The sequence below is a fragment of the Protopterus annectens genome, chromosome 5.part0, assembly GCF_019279795.1.
Source record: "Protopterus annectens isolate FY-2018-M chromosome 5.part0, PAN1.0, whole genome shotgun sequence".
In the NCBI taxonomy this organism is placed as follows: domain Eukaryota; kingdom Metazoa; phylum Chordata; order Ceratodontiformes; family Protopteridae; genus Protopterus; species Protopterus annectens.
This window is the reverse complement of record NC_056735.1, coordinates 398,394,174-398,416,972: the sequence shown is the minus strand read 5'-3', so window position 1 is coordinate 398,416,972 and position 22,799 is coordinate 398,394,174.

Here is a 22,799-nt window from a genome sequence, read left to right as displayed (position 1 = left end):
CCAAATTATCCACACTCATGTCTAGACAGTATTTAGGGCTAACTTTGAATTTGAAATCACTACAGGATGTTGACCTTTTACTTTTCTTAAAATTAAGACCTTTTAACAATATTGGGGGAAATTCATCCGTCCTTTTAGAATGGATTTCCTTTGCTAAACTGTCTAATAATTCAAGTGGGTAACCCCTTTCAAGAAATAGATCAGTAATAAACCTTATTTCAATTTCAAAGTCACTGTCCAGAGTAATCATGCGAGACACCCTAATGTTCTGGCCACAAGCAATATACTTTTTGATATGCATTGGCAACTTTTAAAATGAATATAACTATTACAAAAAGTTTTTTACGATGTATTAGACTGTTAAAAGTATAATTGGTAAAATCCCATTTAACCCTACGTCTAGGAAGCATACTCTGCTTCCATGTTCACCTGATGTAAACTTCAAAAAATTAGAGCCATCATACAAAATGTCCAAAAAATAATATATGTTAAAACCAGTGTTTGCTTTTACTCTGGTTTGGGAGTCATCTCACTTTTCACTTAAAGCACACACACAACCTGTTAACACAGAAGCGCACAAAACTATGTATATATATCTTCAAATAATGAAATCTATCCCTCCTGATAGGAACAGTTGTCCCAGATTGACAGCCACACTCACAGGCTTGAATTAACCTGTAATGAAGGTCATCTATGCTAAGGCACATGGTACAGTCTGTGCTTCAACCTGCACTAAATGCGGTCTGTTTTTGTCTTATTTTTATTCCTCTTCTCTGAGATGTTAATGCTTTCATAAAACATTATCACCTGACCATTGAAAGGAAGAAGTATGTTTTTTATTGCCTTCTTTTCAGCTTGTATCCATAGAAACATGAGAATGAGATACACAGTTGCCTAGCACTATAAGCGTTCATGTTGCACTGTGAACTTCTACTTGCCAGAGGAAAATTTTTCATTATATTCATTGTTCTTTTTTATTTACTTGCTTCCCCTTAAAACGTGTTATTCGATCAAGACAAGGGACTTCATACAGTTACTTCCCCATGCAAAAGTAAGAAAAAACATATAAATTTTACTTGTATCATGCTATTTTGTCCAGGCTTTTTTTACATTGCACTGCCTACATTTCGTAAAACACTGAGCAAGAAGAAAGAAAGAAGGAAAAACATAGGGGTACCTGTTTACTTTAGTATACCTATTACACACAAAAACAAATTAAAAAGCTTTATTTTATAAAAATACTGTTAATAACAAAATTTGCTTTACTAATAGTTGCATCTTTCCTTCTTCCCCTGCCCTTAATTTTTTTCCAAACATTAATGACACAAAGTAGGGCATATGCGTTGGAGTCCCCTACAAGTTTAACAAAGTCAAAAAAGTCCAATATTTCCAGGTAGTTCCATAATGTTTCACAAATGTAATTGGCGCTTTGTAATCCCACTTTTATTCATTAATTTCCTAGTTCCTGTTTTTTCCTGTTACTCTTCATCTCCCAGACCAATCTCCGGTTCATTTCCAACATACTCCTGGTTCTTCTAGTAAACTCCTGTGCTTTTTGTGTCTTTGAAGAAGTTTACATTAGAGCATTGGAGAAGGTTTCCCTGGCATAGTCCCCTCTGTGAGCTTTATTATCAGAAGCATAAGAAGAAAGAAACAGAATCCCCTTCTGTTTGATAGCTCACTTTTTGTTGGACAAACTTTTATATTTCCTCCTCATTATGTTTGCATCAAAAAATGATTTTGACCCTCCAGGAAAAATATTCTGAAGCTAGCTGGATACGGCAGCTTGAATCTCACACCTGCTTCTCTACATTCCCTGATTTTTTTAAATAAATTTACTCCTCTTTTGCTTGTTATACATTGAGTAATCATTTTCCACAAACAGTCTACTTTCTCCAATTTTTAGATATTTGTCAGAATCAACCCTTTCTGCTGGTAAGGGTGCAGCTTTACTATTAAAGGTTGTGGCCGTTTTCTCATGTCCAGGTTTGGAGAATGATGTACCGTTTCAGTTAACAATACCTGCTGTGGAATACCAGACCAGTTGCTTGTTTGTGCTTTCATAAAATTAATACAGTCTGTTCTTTCCAGTTTCTCTGGTACAGCAGAAAGTCTCAGGTTTTCTCTACATGCTCAGACCTCTATTTCTGCCATTGTTTGAAACATCTCTTCTTGAGCAGTCTCATCATACTCAGCCAGCTTTTTTCATTTCAGCTTCAGATTTTTCCAGTTTTATCAGCTCATCTGAATATCTGTTAAAAGCTTCTTCCTTTTTTCCAGCCATTTGTTATTTGAGTTGATATAGTCCTTCAGTGTTTCATTTATGTTAATCTGCTGTGAGCTTTAGATTACTGGAAGTCATGTCTTGCACCAAAACTGGAGCTTGAACTGCTTTTTGTTGACAGTTTTAGGGTTCTTCCCAGCCAGTGTTTTCACTTTACTTTTGATGATCGATTTTCTTTCTATTTTTCTGAACTTCTCCTTTGCTGGCATCCAGGCAGTGCACTTAGTAGCCAGTAACTGAAATTTACCCAAAAAGACACATTCACTGGCTCTGTTTTCTGAGTTTCTGTTTTCATAATTGGAGAGCTGAAATTAAGCTGTTACTCAATGTGTAGATGTCTTGGAATTAGCAAGGAGCCAAGGTATTGGGAGCAAATAGGAAAAGGTAATAGAATGGGGAAAGAGCAAGAAAGACATTTGGACTACAGGCTTGTGATTGCCTTCCCTGTTGGGGATTGACATCAGTGTATAGACAAAGAGAAATAGATAAGGGAATCCTAAATGAAATATCTGCAATGGGTAAAGTTTTTAGTTGAATTTAGAAGAGAAACTGCTGTTAAAAAAGGGATAATTAGTAGGACATATAAAAATGCTGCATAACTATAGGAATCAATCAGAGGAGGTTAGAAATGATTGGGAAGAGAGATTAAATAAGCAATTTACAAGACAACAATTGGAGGGCATATGTATGGCTTCCAAATGTTGAACAAAGCCTAGAAAATGTAGGAATTTTACTTGGGTGTGTCTACACATGTATTTTTATACCCCAAGCAGACAACGACTTCCTCAGGTAGATGGTAAATTGGATGTGTGATGGGGAAGAAATATGTATGTTTTAGGAGTGTAATGAGTTGGCAGACCAAAAATTCCTTAGAGTACTCTGTCAGAAGTATTGGATGAGCAAATAGGTATAACAAAGTAAATGATTTTTGAACTGGAATACAGGATCTGAATTGCTTAGATGTAGTAAGGCCTTGTTAAGTTTAAATCTAGTGACTTCCCAAAAAGCAAATACTAGAATATTGTAATCAAAGTCTAAACCAACTATATTTGAATTTGTGAATATTGTAACTGAAATAAAAGAACTGGAAGTGGGATCTTTAGAAAAGGGTTCCCCCCATTATTGTTGGCTTTGTTTCAGAGCACATGGCCGTGTATGTGTGTGTGTGTGTGTGTGTGTGTGTGTGTGTGTGTGTGTGTGTGTGTGTGTGTGTGAGAGAGAGAGAGAGATATGTAGTATTACCCTCAACTGTCCATGTTTTTGCAGAATGTGCATATTTTTGCCCCATATTTTCATCTGTTCCTCATAAAAAGGATTGGAGTTGCTAAGTAATGACAGATATTTCAGTTTTAGACTTCATATCCTTTAGAATCAAATTAGAAAAGTACATACTAACAGCAATCCTGTTATTCTAGCAATTTCTAAGTTCATTAAGAGCAAGATTTATAATCTGTCCCTATTTATTTTAGGTTTTGTCCAGATTTCTTGAGATTCAGGTGTGTGTGTGTGTGTGTGTGTGTGTGTGTGTGTGTGTGTGTGTGTGTGTGTGTGTGTGAGTAAAATACCCTAGTTAGGTTTAGCAGGTGGTTAGTAATTTGCTTAGGCTCAAACCCAATACTTTAGCTACAGGAAACAAGAGCCTGAAATATCTCTACCCCAACTACCAAGCTGCACTTTTCAAGGAACTGAGTTTCACATGCATTTTTTTTCATGGAGTTTAGTTTCAAGTTCATTTTCAAGGTATTGTGAGCTTCAAGGGAAGAGAAGTTTACTGATGCTCATGCTAAGTCTGTTTGCAATGTGCAGCTTTTTTGTTTAGCTAGCAAATGGTATCACCAGTGTGGTATAAAATTTTAAAGCAGTGTTAGTAGCACAACAGGTAGCATATTTACAACTTGATGTAGAAGGTTGTGGGTTCTACTCCCACAGCATGTAGATGGACTGCTGATACTGTGTTGCATTTTCAGGGGGTGGGGTGCTGAAGTCCTGAATATGTCCTCCTGTGGATGAGATGCCTAGTAACCTGTTTTCACTTTGCCATCCATGCAGTATTAGTAGCTTATCATTTTTTTTTAATGTAACATGTAGGTAATTTTTTATTCAAGGGCAGCAGGCACTGAATTTCTAGATGAAACACTGAAATGTAAAGTTTTTTGCTAGCAGCAACCTTTTCATTAGTTACAGATCTCTTTCATCATCATTACCCCCCCCCCTTTTCCCATTTCTTCTACATGGAGTCGGGGTATCGTGTTAACTGTCGCCAACTCTCTCGATTTAGTGCCACACTTGTACCTTCTTTAGCACTCATGCCTGAGTGTTGCAGGTCATCTTTCACAGAATCCATCCACATTTTTGCTGGACGTCCTCACTTCCTTTTATCTTCTTCCTATCTGTCCCAAATCTTCCTCACCAGATTGTCTTATGCTTTTTCTACACATGCGCCCAAACCACCACGATCGTTTCTGCAATTGGAGCTACTTTGGCTTCTTCTCTTATGTCAATATTTCTTCATCTGTCCCACTGTGTGCATCCTATCACCTTTCTCAGGCACTTTGTTTCCATCACCTCTAATTTCTTCAGCTGTTCTGCCTTTACTTCCCAGATTTCTGTGCCATACAGTAGAACTGATTTGTACCACTGTTTTGTACACCTTACTTTTCAGCCTCTTTGGCATTCTTCTGTCATAGACTATCCCTGATACTCTATGCCAGTTGGCTGCAGCCCCTCTGATTCTAGCTTTGACCTATTCACTCAGACTACCCTTCTCGTCAACTACCCCTCCCAGATACTTGAAGCTGTTTACCTGTACCACTATATTCCCTGATATCTCTGTTCTCAGCTTCTTCTGATTTCCCCAATTTGCTGCCATTACCACCGTCTTATCTGTACTTGGCTTCATCCCATGTGCTTTCAGATTTGCATTCCATTCTCCTATCCTTTGCTGAAGTTCTAGCTCAGAGTCTGCCTGTACTGCCACAACGCCTGCATACAGCAGCTTTGTTGATCCGTCCCCTCCACCCTGTTTGCTAATGTAGTCCATCACCAGTATGAACAGCAGTGGGCTCAGAGCTGAACTCTGATGTACACCCACACCCACTGGGAACCACTCTGTGAGGCCAAACATTGTTCGTACATGAGTCATTGGGTCCTTGTACATAGCCTGCACTAATTCTACCAATGTTTCTGGGACTTCAAACCACAGCAGTACTGCCAAGATCAGCTTTTTTGGGACCTTGTCATATGCTTTCTCCAAGTCTAGGAATGCCCAGTTGGACTCTTTCCTCATCTCTAGCTTCTTCTCAAGTATCTGTCTCAATGCAAACATCGGGTCAATTGTGCTGCATCCTGATCCGAATCCAAACTGCTAATCTCCCATCTTACATTCTACTATTCTGCGTATCCATTTATCAATCACCCTGTCCAGAACTTTCATGCAATATGATAGGAGTTTGATGCCTCTGTATTGCCCACAGTTGTGGATGTCCCCTTTGTTCTTGTACACTGGCACGAGTATGCTTATTTTCCAGTCATCTGGGATACACCTTTCTCTCCACACTGCTATTAGTACACTCATGAGCCATTTCTCCCCTATCTCACCCAGCATCTTTGTCATATCTGCTGTGACCTCATCTAAGTCTGCTGCTTTCCCTGACTTCATCTTCCTTAGTGCTGTTCTTACTTCTAGGGTGGACTCCTCCTCTTCTCTCATCTTAGGCTGTTTCTGGGGCAGTAGAGCATCTGTGGGGTTTTCTTCATTCAGAAGCTGCTGGAAATACTCCTTCCATCTGCCTTTGATGCCCTCTGGGGTGGTGAGCAGGTTGTTGTTGGCATCCCTTATGAAGGGTGTCTGACTATCTTCTTTATCTTTCTGTCTTTGCCTTGCAACCTGATATAGTTTCTTTGTGCCCCTTACTGAGTCACTTTCCAGAAGTTGGTACAATGCCTCTGATGCCCTATTCTTTGCTATTGCAACTTCTTTCTTAGCCAATCAGTTGTCCTTCCTAACCTGCTCAGCCTTTTCTATCTCCCACTTCTTCCTACACTCCTCCTTTCTTTTGATGACTTCCTGGACTTCTGTGTTCCACCACCAGCTTTCCTTATGTACCTTATTTCAATGCCTGGCTCGGCCACATATCTTTTCTGTAGTCCTAACACATGCTGTTTTAGGCGCTGCCATTCTTCTTCAACTCCACCTATTTCCTCCTCTTCTTGGGGTGCTAGAGGCCTGAGTAATTCCTTGAACTGTTGTACTTTCTCTCCAGTCAACTTCCAGGTCTTCAGCCTGGCCTCTGTTGACCTTAGAGCCTTCTCTGACCACTGCTTGCAGCTGATTGTGGCAACTAGTGGTTTATGATGTAGGCAACTGCTTCGCTGGAGATGACTTTGCAGTCATGGATTCTACCCCAGTGCCTTGGAGGAAGTCTGCCGGAGTTGCATGTTGACTACTCTTGTATGTGATCTGGTGACTTGTCTCTCTTTCTGAACCATGTGTTGGCTGCTGTCAAGGCATTTGCCAAACAGATGTCTAGAATGGCTTCTCCTTCTTTATTCCTGAATGCACACTTTTCCTCATGTGGACCCAGGCAGTCCTCATATCTTGTTCTGTCTGTCCCGATATGTGCATTCAGGTCACCCATTATCAACACCAATTCATGTTGTCCTGCTTTATCTAGTAGGTCCTGCTACTGCTGTCTGAATATACCCTTTTCCTCACTATCACAGCCCTGCTGTGGGGTATAGGCTGAGATTATGAATACTGCCATGTCATTACACTGGAGTCTGACTGCCATGAGTCTGTCATTAATATTGATGATATCCCTTACTGCTTTCTGAAGCCTCTCTCCTCTCTCTCATCACAATTCCAACCCCATTTCTAGCCTGCTCTCCACCTGAGTAGTAGACTCTGGATCCCTAGCCAAGTGACTTTGCTGCACTGCCCTTCCATCTCATCTCCCGGATACATAGGATGTCCAGCCTCCTCCCTATCATCATGTCTTCCACTTCCAAGCTGCATCTGGTCAGTGAACCTACATTAAGCATAGCAATTCTCAGTTCATGTTTGGCAGGTTGGTTGGTTTAAGGCCAGCGTTTGCTCAACAGAGCTATCCCAGGTAACCCAGGCTGGGCAACTAGACACAGCCAGTAGCTTATTGACCCAGGGCTGCTGGGCTTTATGGCGAGCACACACTGGCCAATAGAGGCACATATAACCCTGCCCACTGTTAGCACGGCTCCCTGGCGTGGGTCAGAGTAGGCCGGGTCCTCAACCCAGTTATCACTGGTAACTACCCATGCCCATTTTTGGCAACATTAGTCAACATGACAGAATCACCTAGAGCCATATTTCACACCGTCGAGTGGCTAGCCCTGCCACGGTGCACAGTCTGTGATTCGTGTTCTCCTATCTTGAGGATACTGCTCACCATAGTAGATGCCCAAAGCGGTTGGTCTGCACAGCTCTTCCCCCTATAGGGCACCATGTAGAGTCTGTGTTGCTGTGCCCACAGCTCCATTCATTGGTGAGTTTGAGATGGAAACACTCGGCATGTTTTTCAGACATGGGAGAAACCCCACAGAGACACAGTGAGAACATGCAAATTCCAAACAGGCATTGGTCGGAGGTCAGGATAGAACCTTGTACCTTGTGCATGGGAGGCGAAGACCTTAACCACTAAGCCATCTGGTCTCTTGTTACAGATCTCTTTAAGGTGGAATTATTCAGATGACTTACTTCTGCAGAGATTGTGCATATTGACTGATATTGGTGGATTGTAATAACATAAGTTTGAGTGGCCTTTTTATGGTTGAAATGTTCTGAATTGGGCAGTTTTGCCATTATTGGTTCATACTTTTGTTTCATTGCTTACTGGAAAAATGTGCAAAACTATGCATTTAAAACACTCTACCAAGTGGTGCCATATTATGCAAGGGATATAATTAAATTATTGTATATTAAATTTTAATTATACAACCAAGAAGGTGAATCAAAGAACTTTTGCATGGTCCTAAAAATGTTCGCAAAGGACCTATGCATTCTCTTTTTTTTTTTTTCTAATTATTTTTATTGAAGAAAGAAAATGAGAATAGTATTGCATAAGAAGATATATAGAAATTGCAGTAAACAAAGGACCTGTGCTTTGAAAACAGCCCAAAGGTAAACTTAATCCGACACTGACCAGATGCATTTTCTTTGAATGTGGGTTTCAATGCTGTTTCAGTAAATGTGAGTTTCAAAGGCAGAGAAGTTTAATGCCAAGTCTGTTTTTATTGTGAGACTGTATTGCTTTGTTTAGCTTTAGCAAATGACTATCACTGTTTGTGCTATAAAATTTGAAGTAAAAATTTTAAATTAAATAACAAATATCTGTAATCATTGTACAAGTAAAGAAGAAAACAGTATGCACATTGAGAATTTTGAATAGTGTTTATGGCAACTAGGGATAAATAGCCAAGTAATTGGGCACTGAAATGGCTGCGTGGTGGTGGAAGGCTGATTGGGGGAGTTAGGGGTTGATCCAAACATAATGTATGTGTAATGCCGCCTATAGGGGTCCGCCAAAATATTTCCTTTATAAAAGGGGTCCTGCAGTTTGCAGAGTTTCAGAACCTCTGCCCTAGACTGTACTCCTTTGGATCACTCAGGTCCAGGTATTCCATTTTCGTAGAAATCAATTAATGTAGCAGACTTTTTTTTTTTTTTGTTAGTGTGACAAATGTGGACCCTTATCTCCATCATCAGGGTGACTCTGGCATCTTCCCTGCTAAGTCTTGCTGCTTCTGGGCCAAGCTTATCCTCACTGGGTCCTGTTTGTCAGTGTCCTTAACAGTTGATCCCTTGATGTCAAGGTATACACTGACTAACTTCTTGAAGTCAGCTGTGGTCTTGGATTTGGGCCCATGGCCTTTGGCCTTAAACGTCTTAATGTCATCAGTTCCACTGGCATTGAAGTTGTCGACCCTGAGTTCCTAAAGGCCAGGGAACCCTTCAACATCACTGTTGGGGGTCAGTATCTCAAGAGTCTAGATTTGCCTTAACCGCATTGGGACCAACCATTCCATCTGTAAGGGTGCCCTTTCAGCAGTTGACTTCAAGGGCCATGATGTAGACATTAGTTTCATACAGGACATTGGTAGTTGGTGTTGAGGCCAGACGCATACTTGACCTTTTGGTGTCAGTCTAATAGACTAAGCAGGGCTTTATCTTTGTATTGACTCTGATGATGCAAGGCTTACTTGCATGCACCTTCACCAGCACTGACCTTAACCGCCGCCTCCGCTTTCGGAATACATATGATTGCCTTAGTGTCCATCCATCCCCCCCTCCCCTGCTGTGCAGCTGTCTGTATTTTGGGGGCCTACTCCATTAGTCAAGAGTTCTTCTGGACCTAGATTTATTTTTCCTCTATCTCGGAATCCACTCCTCCTAGAATGGCCAGGAAGACCAGATATAAAAAGAAACAGCTTGAGTCTCCTCCTGATTCATCTATTACAGTGCAGAGAGAATGAAGAGAGAGCATCCCTGTTAGATTGCCTCATATTTGGAAGTATTCTTGATATGATGCATGCTAAAGCAAGATGGACCCTAGAAACCTCTTGTCATCCTCTTGTGTGGTCCACCAGCTGACAGAAGATTTGGCGTTTGGTACATTTGGCATGAAAGAACACTTCATAGTAGCTATCATACCAGAGGAGCTATATAGGATCATCTGGCTTTCCAGAGACTGGACAGGACTGGCTTTTACCCTGGAGGTGAACTTCAGTGTTGCAGTGGCCACCTTAAAGAAGACCCCTGTCCTACAAAGCACAGCAGTCTGTCTGCTGGAAAAAATGTCATGCATTTTTGAACAGGCACAAAAAGTGTATTTAATCATCCTCCACATTTACTTTGAGGGCAGTAAACTGTATGACTTGTATGTTGAGATTGCAGTGGGACTTGGTCATTGAGATTTCCAAGACTCTAGGCTTTTGGCAGACGAACGTAAAGATAAATTAGTGTTGCATATTTCGACCATATGCTCTATTTTCAACCTCACCATGCACCTTTCTCATAATACAGGGAATGGGTCAGCAATGGTGGCAGGAACTATCATAGCCATCAGATGCCATTAGTTGTGCCACCTCTTAGAATTTACAGAGGACACATCCAGTTTTCTTAGTGTCCCTTTCAACAGAGCCCTGCTTTTTGGTAATGCAGCAAAAACAAACTTGAGAAGCAAGGGGAAAATGACAGATGTCTCACTACCATTAGTGTTGTTTCCCCCTACATGACATCCTTCTCAAGGATACAGCATGGTTTACACATGGCAAAAACAACTTGTTAACTGTTTATCTGTAGTAGCCCTTAGAGTTATTGGCAAGTTTCAGAATGACCAGCAGTGCAGAAATGGTTGAACTCAGCAGAATGGTTGAGGGTACCGTGTTCCTCTGGTGGGGACATATAGTCTGCTCCCTGAAGATTTACTTGGCTTTCCCACTCCAGAAACATTTGGAAGGTTGCCTGTCGCTGCACTTGTCTGCATGGATGGCTATGTCATGGGATGAGTGGAGGGGGGGGGGTGACAATATCCAAGGGTATACATTCCCCTTCCTCTCAACTCTTAACTGCAGTCACTTCTTCAAATGTCCTACCCCTTCAGAAGGCTATATTAAGAAAAGAGGTACTAAAGGTAGTCCTAAAAAGAGCAATCTAAGAGGTCCCACCAGATCAGTGAGGGCTAGGCCTTTACTCAAGGTTTGTTTTGGTGCACAAAAAACAAATGGCTTCAGCCTATGGCCTCTGGTTAATCCACAACTTAAACAGCCTAAACCAGTTGCTTCCAAAAGTTCTTCCACTTGGTCATGATGCAAACCATCCTTCTCTGTCTGTAACGAGGATTGGCTGTAGTGTTGGGACCTTTAGGCTGCCTACCTGCACATCAGCACTGAGGTTCCTACACTTCCAAGTAGGAGCCAGTCATTTTCATTTTCAGACTCTTCCATTTGGTGTCATCTCTGCCTCCAAGATGTTTTCCAAGTGTGTGGCTATCTCGTTGCATCTCTCTTTGCAAGGAACCAGGGTTTTCCTATATCTCTTAGAGAAATCTTGATGAGTGGATAGGAAATCGAAAATTCACCCCATGGATCACTCCAGTGGCTCTACTCAACAGAGGCACTGGGAACTAAGGTCGGGTGGCACGATGCCAGGGTAATCCTATGGGCTAGGCTTGTAAAGGCTCCAGGGCCATTAGCCTAGTTATACACCTATGAACCTATCACTAGCTTCACTAAAAGTGTGTAAGACCTTTCTGAGGTAACCATCTGAAATGTCAGGACCCACTAGGGCAAGTTCTAAAACACAGATACTGAATAGCTGAAAGATCAGACTTATATATGCCAAGTCCGAGATGCAATTTCTTGGATGGAGCTGGTATATATAAGTTGGCCTCCTGTTCTTATGTTGCAATATTCTTAACATGAGGGATTCACTGACAAAGGTAGTCCTGACTTTCAGCCAGTATACAAAAGACTTTAACCACTGCAAGGTTTGTGGGACTTTGTACATAGGCCAGCAGCTGGCATCAGCCATAAAAGTGATGTCCACACGTACCATCCTCAGAACTTCTCTGCTACTATTCCGAATGCCATCTATGATCATCATTCTGCTAGCCAGAATTGTTTGCTGGATACAAGAGTTTCAGATAAGTGCCTCATTGGGATTTTTCTTTTTATTTTGCTACTGCTTTCTTGCTGTGAGGTTACACGTCATCCAAAAAGGGCAAAGACCAGTGTGGAAGACAAATTCCACATAAAGACAGCCACAATCAGTGTCTCTTCTGCTTAGCACCCAACCATGACCATAAGTCTTCCCCTATTTCTAAAGCTTTCATCCTTAAGACCTTACATAGCCGCCTTTCCTCTCTTAATATTTGTCTTGAGAGTCAGAGACTGAAAAGGTTGGCACATGACGTTATAGAGGGTATGTCAGGGTATTTTGCTGAGCCTGTTATGAAGAAGCCTAAGAAGGTTAGGCCTGAAGCTTCAGCTGCACCTCCCCTTCCAGACATCTCTGTCGAGGCTGATGAAGGCCTGGAGACCCATCCGAATGTCTGCTCAGATTCAAAGACGGTTACCAGTTCAGAGGCTGTAAAGGATCCTGCCATCGGCATGTCCTCTGAGATTTTTCAGATATCCGTATAGGACAACAGGGGGAACAGAGGCTCATCATTTCTGAAGGCCCATGGGGTATTCTGCAAATCTTAGTAAGGGAGGACAATCTGACAAACATCACTGAATGTAGTCCTATGTACAGTCTGCCTGCCTTTCACAGAGCTGATGTTCCTTTGAAAAAGAAGCAGAAACCAAACATGTTTCTGCTTCTCAGGACCCACCTGCTGATTGGCAAGCTTTTCACACAAGACTTGTTCAATGCCTATGCCTTTTTGGCCCATAAACCTCCCTCGGGGTTTCCATCCTAGTCCTCTTACCTCTTCACCACAAAAAATAATCAGAGTGCAGGATTCTTTTGAAGAGGAGGAATCCTTGGCCTATTCTGGTCAGATAACCTCCTCCTTGGAGTATGCCTCCCCTGAGGAAGAGTCCATTGGCACAGAGTCTCCTTGTGAAGACATCACCTTTGGGAAAACTGTTGCCAGGATTAGGGAGTATTTTAAGTTGGACTGCTCTCAGGTTTCTGAGGTACAGAAAAAGTACTATGACTTTCTTCAAATGGATTCTCCCCCTCCTTCTGCTATGCCCGCTGTTCTACCAGATTTTCTTGATGCTTTTTTTCTGCATCAAAGACTCCAGACTCTCAACCCCCTGTCCCTAAAAGGCCAAATGGATTCTGTAAAGTTCCAGAGGACTGTGAATGTATTTATAAATGTCTTTTAGCAGATCCAGTGACTGTTCCTGTGGCTGCTAATAAACCTACAAGACTATTGCCATCCATATTTCTTCTCCATTCAGATAGAGTAAGACATGGAAAGACTGGGAAAAAAGGTTTATACCTTAACCACCCTAACTTTCCTTGCTATCATTTACCAAACAAGCATATGACCCAAGTATTCTTTGGCTCTCCTTTCACAGGCTGTTCAGCTTCTTCCAGTCCTTCCTGAGTTAGAAGCTAAGATACAGCTTTCATCACTTGTGTGGGTTTCCTCCCAAGTGGCACTCCACTCCACTGAATGCAGCTATGATGCAGAATCTGCTATAGTAGCTGCATCTGGCTCTGTTTTGAGGAGGTGCTTCTAGTTGAGGCTTCAACCACTTCCTGATGACTTTAAGGCTAAATTACTGGACGCTCCCTTAGATAATAAGGCTTTGCTTGAGGCTGCAGCAGCAGACTTGTTCAAGTCCTTGCAGGAGAAAGGCAAAGAATCACAAGACCTAAAACACATCTTTGTGTCTCCAGTTCCTAAATTCCAAAGGAATTACCCAGCTAAAACTCCCTTTGTTAGGAAACAATCTCACACTCCTCCTTCCATATGCAAGAGGGGTGTTAAGAAACCTCCCTCTTCAAAATCCTCCCAGTCTACTCCTGCACAAAAACAGCCTTTTCCAGACTAGCCAGGTAGTCTGTGACTACCAACCTTTCCTTGGCTACTTTCCCCTCTCTGTGTGCCTTTCCCTGAAACCTTCCATTCTGGGAGCAAATTACTCAAGATTCATGGGTCTTTTCCATTATTCACAAAGGGTACTTCATGGTGTGTGAAACTCTTCCAACTTTCATGGGTATTCCTCAGCCACCTTGAGAGCAACTACAATTTTTCCAGAGGTGCTCCAGGTAATGAAATCTGAGGGAAGGAGATTTCTACTCCAGGATGATGTCCTTCAAGAATGCAACTACAGTCATAACATGTGGGTTGTCCTTTCATGGGTATTCCTCAGCCACCTTGAGAGCAACTACAATTTTTCCAGAGGTGCTCCAGGTAATGAAATCTGAGGGAAGGAGATTTCTACCCAGGATGATGTCCTTCAAGAATGCAACTACAGTCTCCTTGTGAAGACATCACCTGTGGGAAGACCCCAGAAGGGAGTATTTTAAGGACCATCTTTTCTGGGAATCAGAAAAGTACTATGAGTTTTGTACCTCCTTCTGCTATAAATGTAGATGTCCTTCAAGACATGCAACTGCAGTCATAACATGTGGGTTGTCCTGCCTCAGGCAGCCCTCGGTCGGCCAATTCCAAAGTCTGGGTCCGGCGCCGGCTGGTGTCGCCTCCTCTCCGATGTCACAACGGCTGGAGTATATAAGCATCAGCCAACACCATTTTCTTCAGTCTTTCTTGCCGCGCGGTGCCCGAAGCAGAAGCAGTTCGCAAGTGCCGGTCGGTCAGCTCCTGTATTCTTCGATTACCGAAGTCATCTAAAAGCTAAGTACCCGTTGGGGACCATTTTTCTTGCCTCAGCCGATGTCAGAAATTACTGAGAAAGTTAACAATTGTCTTTCTTGTGGTAAACAAATACCTCATAAGGATTTCCATTCTTACTGTCTTCCTTGCCTTGGCCCAGACCACGACTTCTCGGCCTGTGTAGCCTGTGCTTGCTTCAACAAGCGCACTCTCAGGCGCCGGGCGGAATTCGCTGGAGATTTTTAGGCGATAAATTTGCTTACACCATGCCGTTGGAACTTCTGACAGCTCAAACTCCCAAAAGCGGAAGGACCGGGACCGCCATCCTCGCCCGCCCCCACCGATACTACTAAACCCTCCGCTAGTGGTTCGGTCCCTCTGAGACGGTAATTCCACCGCCCAGGCCGAAGACACCACATTACCGACGACTCTGATCCCGGACATCACTCCGTGCCAGTTATCGATTTTCCTCCGGATAACGAAACCGAGGATTTACCCAACACCATACTGTAGACAAGGTCACTCCTGCACGTGGGCTGATAGGCCTCCTGTATCTATGTCCATTAAGGCCTACACTAGGGCTAAGGCAGCCAGCAAAACAAAGCATCTTACTACTAAACCTGCTGTCCAGCCTACTCCAGAGACACAAATTATGTCCATGGCTGCTGACTTAATTTCTATGATTAGAGGTTCACAGGCCCATCCTGACAGAGGATCCCAGCCTCCTGCAGAGAAAAGGCCCGTAGAACTGAGCCTCTGACCCTATTCCTTCAGATGAAGATTCTGAGGGCTCTGTCCACTCTGATAGCCAGGAAGAGCTCTTCCAGACCTATGAAGACTCTGATGCAGAAGAATCTATTCCCTCTGCCTCCCTCCAGAGGATATTTCTTTTGGGGAAGTTCTGCACTCCATGAGGGAACATTTCCAGTGGCAGGGACAGGAATTCTCTGATTCCAGAAAAGGCTCTGTACCTTCCTAAAGCTTCCCCAGCACAGACCTTTAGCTATTCCTCCTGTGATGGATGTTTTGGATGATTTATATTCTGACTCTAGTGCTAACCCTGATTCTCTTCCTCCTGCTCCTGTCAAGCCAGACAGATATTACAGGGTCCCTGAAACTCACAAACATTTATTCAGGGCCCATACTGCTGATTTAGAAACTATTTCACAGGGTCCCAAGGAGTGGCTACCTCCACTGCCAAGAATCCATTGCCAGCGGACAGGGAAGCTAGGTCTATGGAGAGATGGGGCAAAAGGTTTATACCTCCACCACTTTATCCATGAGGTCTTTGAATTGCCTTTTTCATATGTTTCAATATCAGGATTTTCTGTTAGATGATTTACAGAAAAAGTTAGCCTCTCCTGATCCTATTGACAGGAAGGCTTTGCAGGAAGCTATACATAACACTCAACAAGTTAGCAATCACTTCCTGCAATGTGGATATGATGCATTGGAAACTTCATGTAGGGCAGCTATGACTGGGGCTGTGATTCGTAGACATGCTTGGTTAAAAGATCAACCACTACCAGACCATGTCAAAGTAAAGTTACTTGATGCACCTCTGGAAAAGAACAAGCTTTTTGGTGCTAATGCACAAGATGTGTTGAAGTCCATTGAGGAAAAAGCAAAATCAGTACAGACAGTGAAAGATTTCCTCCAGGTTCAGCCACCCAGATTCAGTAGAAACTGGCCTTCAAAGAATTGGTCCTTCAGACTCGGACAAGTTTCAAAGGGGAAAGAACAGGCGTCGAGGGCAATACAGAGGTTCCTACAGGGGACGACAATGGCAACCAGCAAACCAAAGAAGTGCTGCAGCCAGTCCAGCTGCACCACAAGGACAATCACAATGGCTTGACTTTCATACCGCCTACAAGGGAACAAAGAGAAGCTCCCTTGGGAAAATTATCCTTATTCTCAGAAAATTGGCACAGACTGACAAAGGACAAATGGATTCTGGACATTATAGACAAGGGTTACAGGTTCCACTTCCATACTAAACCAAGAAAACAAGGCATGCCAAACCTACCACACCATCAAAGGGCAGAGGCTATCATTCAAGTTTCAAAGCTGAAGTCGATAAAAGCAATAGAAAAGGTTCCACAACAAGAACAAGACCAGGGTTTTATTCATGAATGTTCCTTGTTCCATGTATAGAATGACAATAGAGTCCAATACTCGACTTGTCTGCATTAAACACCTTTCTCATTGTACCAAAGTACAATATGCTGACTCTACAGGAACACCTTCCCATGCTGGGCAAGGGGTCTTGACTGGTCACTCTGGACCTCAAGGAGGCATACCTGCATGTCCCAATCAGACAAAGCTGCAGAAGATACCTCAGATTTCTTGCAGGGCCAGAGCATTATCAATTCTCACCATTGCCATTTGGCTTATCTACTGCACCCAGAGTATTCACAAAATGCCTGGCTTCAGTAATTGCTCATTGCAGGCTCCAGGAATACAAATATACCCTTACCTGGACGACTGCCTCATACAAGCAGACAACAAACAAATGTTGATAAAAACTTGGACTATGTCATACATTACTTCAAGCCTTGGGATACACAGTCAACATTCAGAAATCAAGACTGCAGCCATCCCAGCAGATAATCTTCTTAGGAGCCAAACTAGACACAGCCTCACAAATGGCTTACCTGACAGAGGAAAACAGCAACAGTTACCAGAGTACTTCAAAGGTTTAGCAAAACTTACCCAGATGACTGCAAGGAGATTCCTACAGGCCCTGTGTTACATGGCATCCTGCATTCTCCTGGTTCCATTAGCAAGACTTCACATGAGAAAGCTGCAATGGTACCTAAAAGCATTTGGTCTCAACACAGCAACAACTAGAGACAATCCCACTTATTCCATGCCTGCAAAAGAATTCTTGTGGTGGGCTCAAGCAAGTCAATTAAACAAAGGCATGTTATTCAACAGACCTCAAGCAGGTCAAAATTACAACAGACGCCTCAGATCATGGATGGGGCACATGGAAGGCAGATGTCAAGGACAATGGTCACCAAAGGAAAGACATCTGCATATAAACCAAAAGAGATGTTGGCAGTGATACATGCAATCGAGTTTCAAAAATCACTGCAACAAGGACATTTACTGATAAGGACAGACAACACCACTGTCATGTGGTATATAAACAAGCAGGAGGGACTCATTCATACCCCTCTGCAGACTAACAATGCATCTCTCTGGGAAAAATCACTGAGTCTAAAGATACAGTTACAATCCCAGTTTGTTCCAGGCAAAGACAATGTGTTGGCGGACAAGCTGAGCAGAAATTTCACAGATCCACACGAATGGATGCTGCATCCCACATTTTCACACAAATAACAAAGACATGTGGAAGACCGGACATAGATCTCTTTGCCTCACACAACCATCATCTACGTGGAAAAGTTCTGTACCAGGACCCACCATGCTCTAGCCTGGACAATAGATGCTCTCTCCTTCAGCTGGAATTCCTAACAATCTATGCATTTCCTCCTCTGCCACTGTTGACCAAGGTGATCCTGAAGATCAAAGCAGAACAACCAACAGGCATTTTGATAGCTCCAGATTGGCCAAAGCAACACTGGTACCCATTGCTGTTAAGCATAACTCGGACCAAACCATGGCCTCTGTCCCTATGGCTCCTGCTCCTAACACAGCACAATTTTGAAACAGGACTGCATCAAAACCTGAAAACATTACATCTGACAGCCTGGAGGTTACCTTAACTCCTTCCACTTCCACTCTTTCCAAGGCAGTTCAGGACATCTTATTGGAAGCACGCAGACCGTCCACCAGAAAAACCTATTCAGTCAAGTGGAAGAGATTCAGCATCTGGGCTGCCAACAGGGGTCAGGATACAACAGTACTGAGTATTCCTCAGATATTGGAATACTTGGCAGACATGTTTCATTCTGGACTCTCATATTCTTCCATAAAGATTCATGCCTCAGCAATCTCAGCAAGACACAATTGTGATCCACCAGTGTTCTCACATCCTTTGCTAAGACAGTTCCAGAGAGGGATAAAGAATATCAAGCCTCCCAGAAAACAACCAGTGCCTGCATGGGATCTCAATTTTGTATTGGAAAAATTATCTCTTCCTCCCTTTGAGCCAGCAGCAACCTCAGAGATGCAATTTCTATCATGGAAAACGTTTTCCTATTGGCAGTCACATCAGCAAGAAGAGTCTCGAGATACAGGCACTCATGGCAGTACCTCCTTTCCTCATTTTTCATCAGAGACAGAGTCTCATTAAGAACAAATCCTACTTTCATGCCAAAGGTAATTTCCAGGGTGTCTCTAAATCAAGCCATTCACCTTCCTGCTTTCTTCCCCAATCCTCAAAATAGAGGGAAAGACTGCTGCATACCTTGGACATACACAGGCAACTACACTACTACCTGGACAGAACTAAGGCCAGTAGGAAGTCTGACCAGCTGTTTGTAGCCTATGCTGCTGCAATACAAGGAAAAGCAATTTCCAAACAAACAATTTCAAAATGGATTGGACACTGCATCAGATTCTGCTATTCTTTCATGGAAAGAAGTGTGCCAGCCAATATTAGGCCACATTCCACCAGAGCTATAGCCACATCCCCAGCTTTCCTAAGAGGAGTGGCTACAAAGGACATTCTAGAGGCTGCTACATGGAGCTCCGTGCATACATTTACCAAACACTACAATCTCCTCTATACTCCAGATCCCGAGCAGGCTTTGCTACGGCAGTCCTGCAGGGCATTTTAGCTACACCATCTTTTTCTTAGCTCCATCCACCCCCAGCTTGGCTATGGTATTCAACCCATATCTTATGACTGCAGTTGCATTCTTGAAGGATATAGTACAGTTTTGTACCTACCATAAATGTAGATGTCCGATAGATATGCAACTGCAGTCGGATTTTCCCTCCCTCCTTCCCCTCTTTTCTTTCTTTATGGGTCCATTACCCCTGTTCCTTTTAGCTGGGGGTATCTCCTATGGTGTATCTGTTTATTACTGTTGTGCATGTCTGGAACTGTTTATCCATTCACCAAATTTAGCCTTCCTAGGAGGGCACCTGACATCTGGGGCAAGAAACACTGAAGAAGATGGCGTTGGTCGATGCCTTTATACTCCATCCGTTGTGACGTCGGAGAGGAGGCGACACCAGCCGACGCCGGACCCAGACTTTGGAATTCGGCCGACCGAGGGCTGCCTGAGGCAGGACAACCCATATGTTATGACTGCAGTTGCATATCTATCGGACATCTACATTTATGGTAGGTACAAAACTGTACTTTCTACCAGCTTTTCTTGATGCTTTTTTTCTGCATCAAAGACTCCAGACTCTCAACCCCCTGTCCCTAAAAGGCCAAATGGATTCTGTAAAGTTCCAGAGGACTGTGAATGTATTTATAAATGTCTTTTAGCAGATCCAGTGACTGTTCCTGTGGCTGCTAATAAACCTACAAGACTATTGCCATCCATATTTCTTCTCCATTCAGATAGAGTAAGACATGGAAAGACTGGGAAAAATAACTTTCCTTGCTATCATTTACCAAACAAGCATATGACCCAAGTATTCTTTTTCACAGGCTGTTCAGCTTCTTCCAGTCCTTCCTGAGTTAGAAGCTAAGATACAGCTTTCATCACTTGTGTGGGTTTCCTCCCAAGTGGCACTCCACTCCACTGAATGCAGCTGTGATGCAGAATCTGCTATAGTAGCTGCATCTGGCTCTGTTTTGTGGAGGTGCTTCTAGTTGAGGCTTCAACCACTTCCTGATGACTTTAAGGCTAAATTACTGGACGCTCCCTTAGATAATAAGGCTTTGCTTGAGGCTGCAGCAGCAGACTTGTTCAAGTCCTTGCAGGAGAAAGGCAAAGAATCACAAGACCTAAAACACATCTTTGTGTCTCCAGTTCCTAAATTCCAAAGGAATTACCCAGCTAAAACTCCCTTTGTTAGGAAACAATCTCGCACTCCTCCTTCCATATGTAAGAGGGGTGTTAAACCTCCTGCTTCAAAATCCTCCCAGTCTACTCCTGCACAAAAACAGCCTTTTCCAGACTAGCCAGGTAGTCTGTGACTACCAACCTTTCCTTGGCTACTTTCCCCTCTCTGTGTGCCTTTCCCTGAAACCTTCCATTCTGGGAGCAAATTACTGAAGATTCATGGGTCTTTTCCATTATCCACAAAGGGTACTTCATGGTGTGTGAAACTCTTCCAACTTTCATGGGTATTCCTCAGCCACCTTGAGAGCAACTACAATTTTTCCAGAGGTGCTCCAGGTAATGAAATCTGAGGGAAGGAGATTTCTACTCCAGGAAGAAGTTTCTGATTCCCAGAAAAGATGGTCCTTGGAGACCCCTTCTGGATCTTTCACACCTCAACATCTTCTTAAAGACCCCAAACGTCTGGATGCTTTTTCTGCCTACTTTGTTTTCCCTTATCCTTCCACAAGCTTTTATGGTATCTCTGGACATAAAGGATGCTTACCTTCACATTCCTGTTTACCCCTTTACAGGAAATAGTTGTGTTTTTTGTTGCTTCATCACATTTTCAGTTCTCTGCTTTGCCCTTTGTTCTCTCTACGGTACCAAGGGTATTTATAAAATGCTTGACTCTTGATAACTTATTGCAGACTCCAAGGTGTACAGATCTTTCCATATCTGGATGATCTCCTGCTCCAGACACTCCTTTCCAGAGACCATCTAACAGAATCTCTTTTTCACTATTTTCCTTCTTCAGAGGCTGGGTTTCACAATAAACTTCCAAAAATCCTTTTTCACACCTTCACATGATGTCTTCCTGGGGTGCAGAATCCAGAAGGTTTAAATGCTGGCTTCCCTGCCCTCTCAGAAAATTCAGGCTCTTACAGAATTCTTTCAGGACCAACTCCCTCTGCAGTCTCTTACAACCAGGGAGTTTCTCCGCCTTCTAAGGTTCATGGCATCCACCATCTCCATGTTAACTCTGGCCAAAAGTCACATGAGAAAATTTCAGTAGTATCTCAAGTCTGTTTGAAGCTGGCATGTGCACCCTTTGGACTTTGTTGTCCCTCTTCTTCCTTGTCTGAAGAGGGAACTTCGTTGGTGGATTCTGCAAATTTCTCTGAACCTAGGCCTTCCTCTGCATCCTCCTCTTCCAAAGCAGGAGTTGTCCACCGACACCTCAGACATGGGTTGGGAGGCAGCCTTTGCATCCTGGAAGGTTCAAGGCCTTTGGTCCCCTTTTTAAAGGATGGAGCACATAAAGGAAGAAAAGATGAGCCCTGCTGTTGGCTCTACAGACCTTTCACTCTTTTTTTTGTCCAGACCCTCTAAAACAGTTTACAGACAACACCACAGTTATTTGGTACATAAGCAAACAAGGGGGTACAAATTCATACCTTCTGGGTAGACTAGTCCTCATAGCATGCAAACTGGCAACTCGGTATCCAGTCTCCCTTCAGGCAGTGTACATCATCTCCAATCAGAATGTAGTGACAGGGATCCCCTTCAGAAACCCAAATCCTATCTTACCCGACTTCCAAAACGCTGAGACAAAAAAGCCGACAACCGCACAACACCGACATCCCAGAACACCGACTTTCCACTCCAGGTAAGTAACTGCTTGACCATCCTGTTGAACATTTCCCCTTACCCCCGAGGTACTGCAATCTCAGGGTTGGTAAATTTAGTGAGGGGGCAGCCCCCCACATGGGTGGGTTTGCTTTCCTTTTGTTTTCCTTTTTTTGTCATAATGGCCAAGCGGTTACTTGCCTGGAGTGGAAAGTTGGTGTTCCAGGATGTCGGTGTTGTGCGGTCGTCAGCCTTTTCATCTTTGCGTTTTGGAAGTCAGGTAAGTGAGCATTCGGGTTTCTGAAGTAGACCCAGTGGTAGACACTCCGAGCAGGTCCATGACTCATTCCCACGAATGGATGCTTCACATGGATGTGTTTCTGGACATTCTCCATCTGTGGGGTATTCCTCTAGTAGATCTTTTTGCCTCCCCTCTGAACAAACCACTTCCAAAATGTTGTGCCAGAGTTCCAGACCCTCTGTTGTAGAAGGTGCATGCCCATTTCTTATGGAAGGGGATGTTTCTCTATGCATTCCCCCCTTCCCTATTATTCAGAAATTTCTGCTGAAAATTCAGCAGGACAAACCAAAAATCTTCCTGGTGACTCCCTTTTCCTCAAGACAGCATTGGTTCCCTCATCTTCT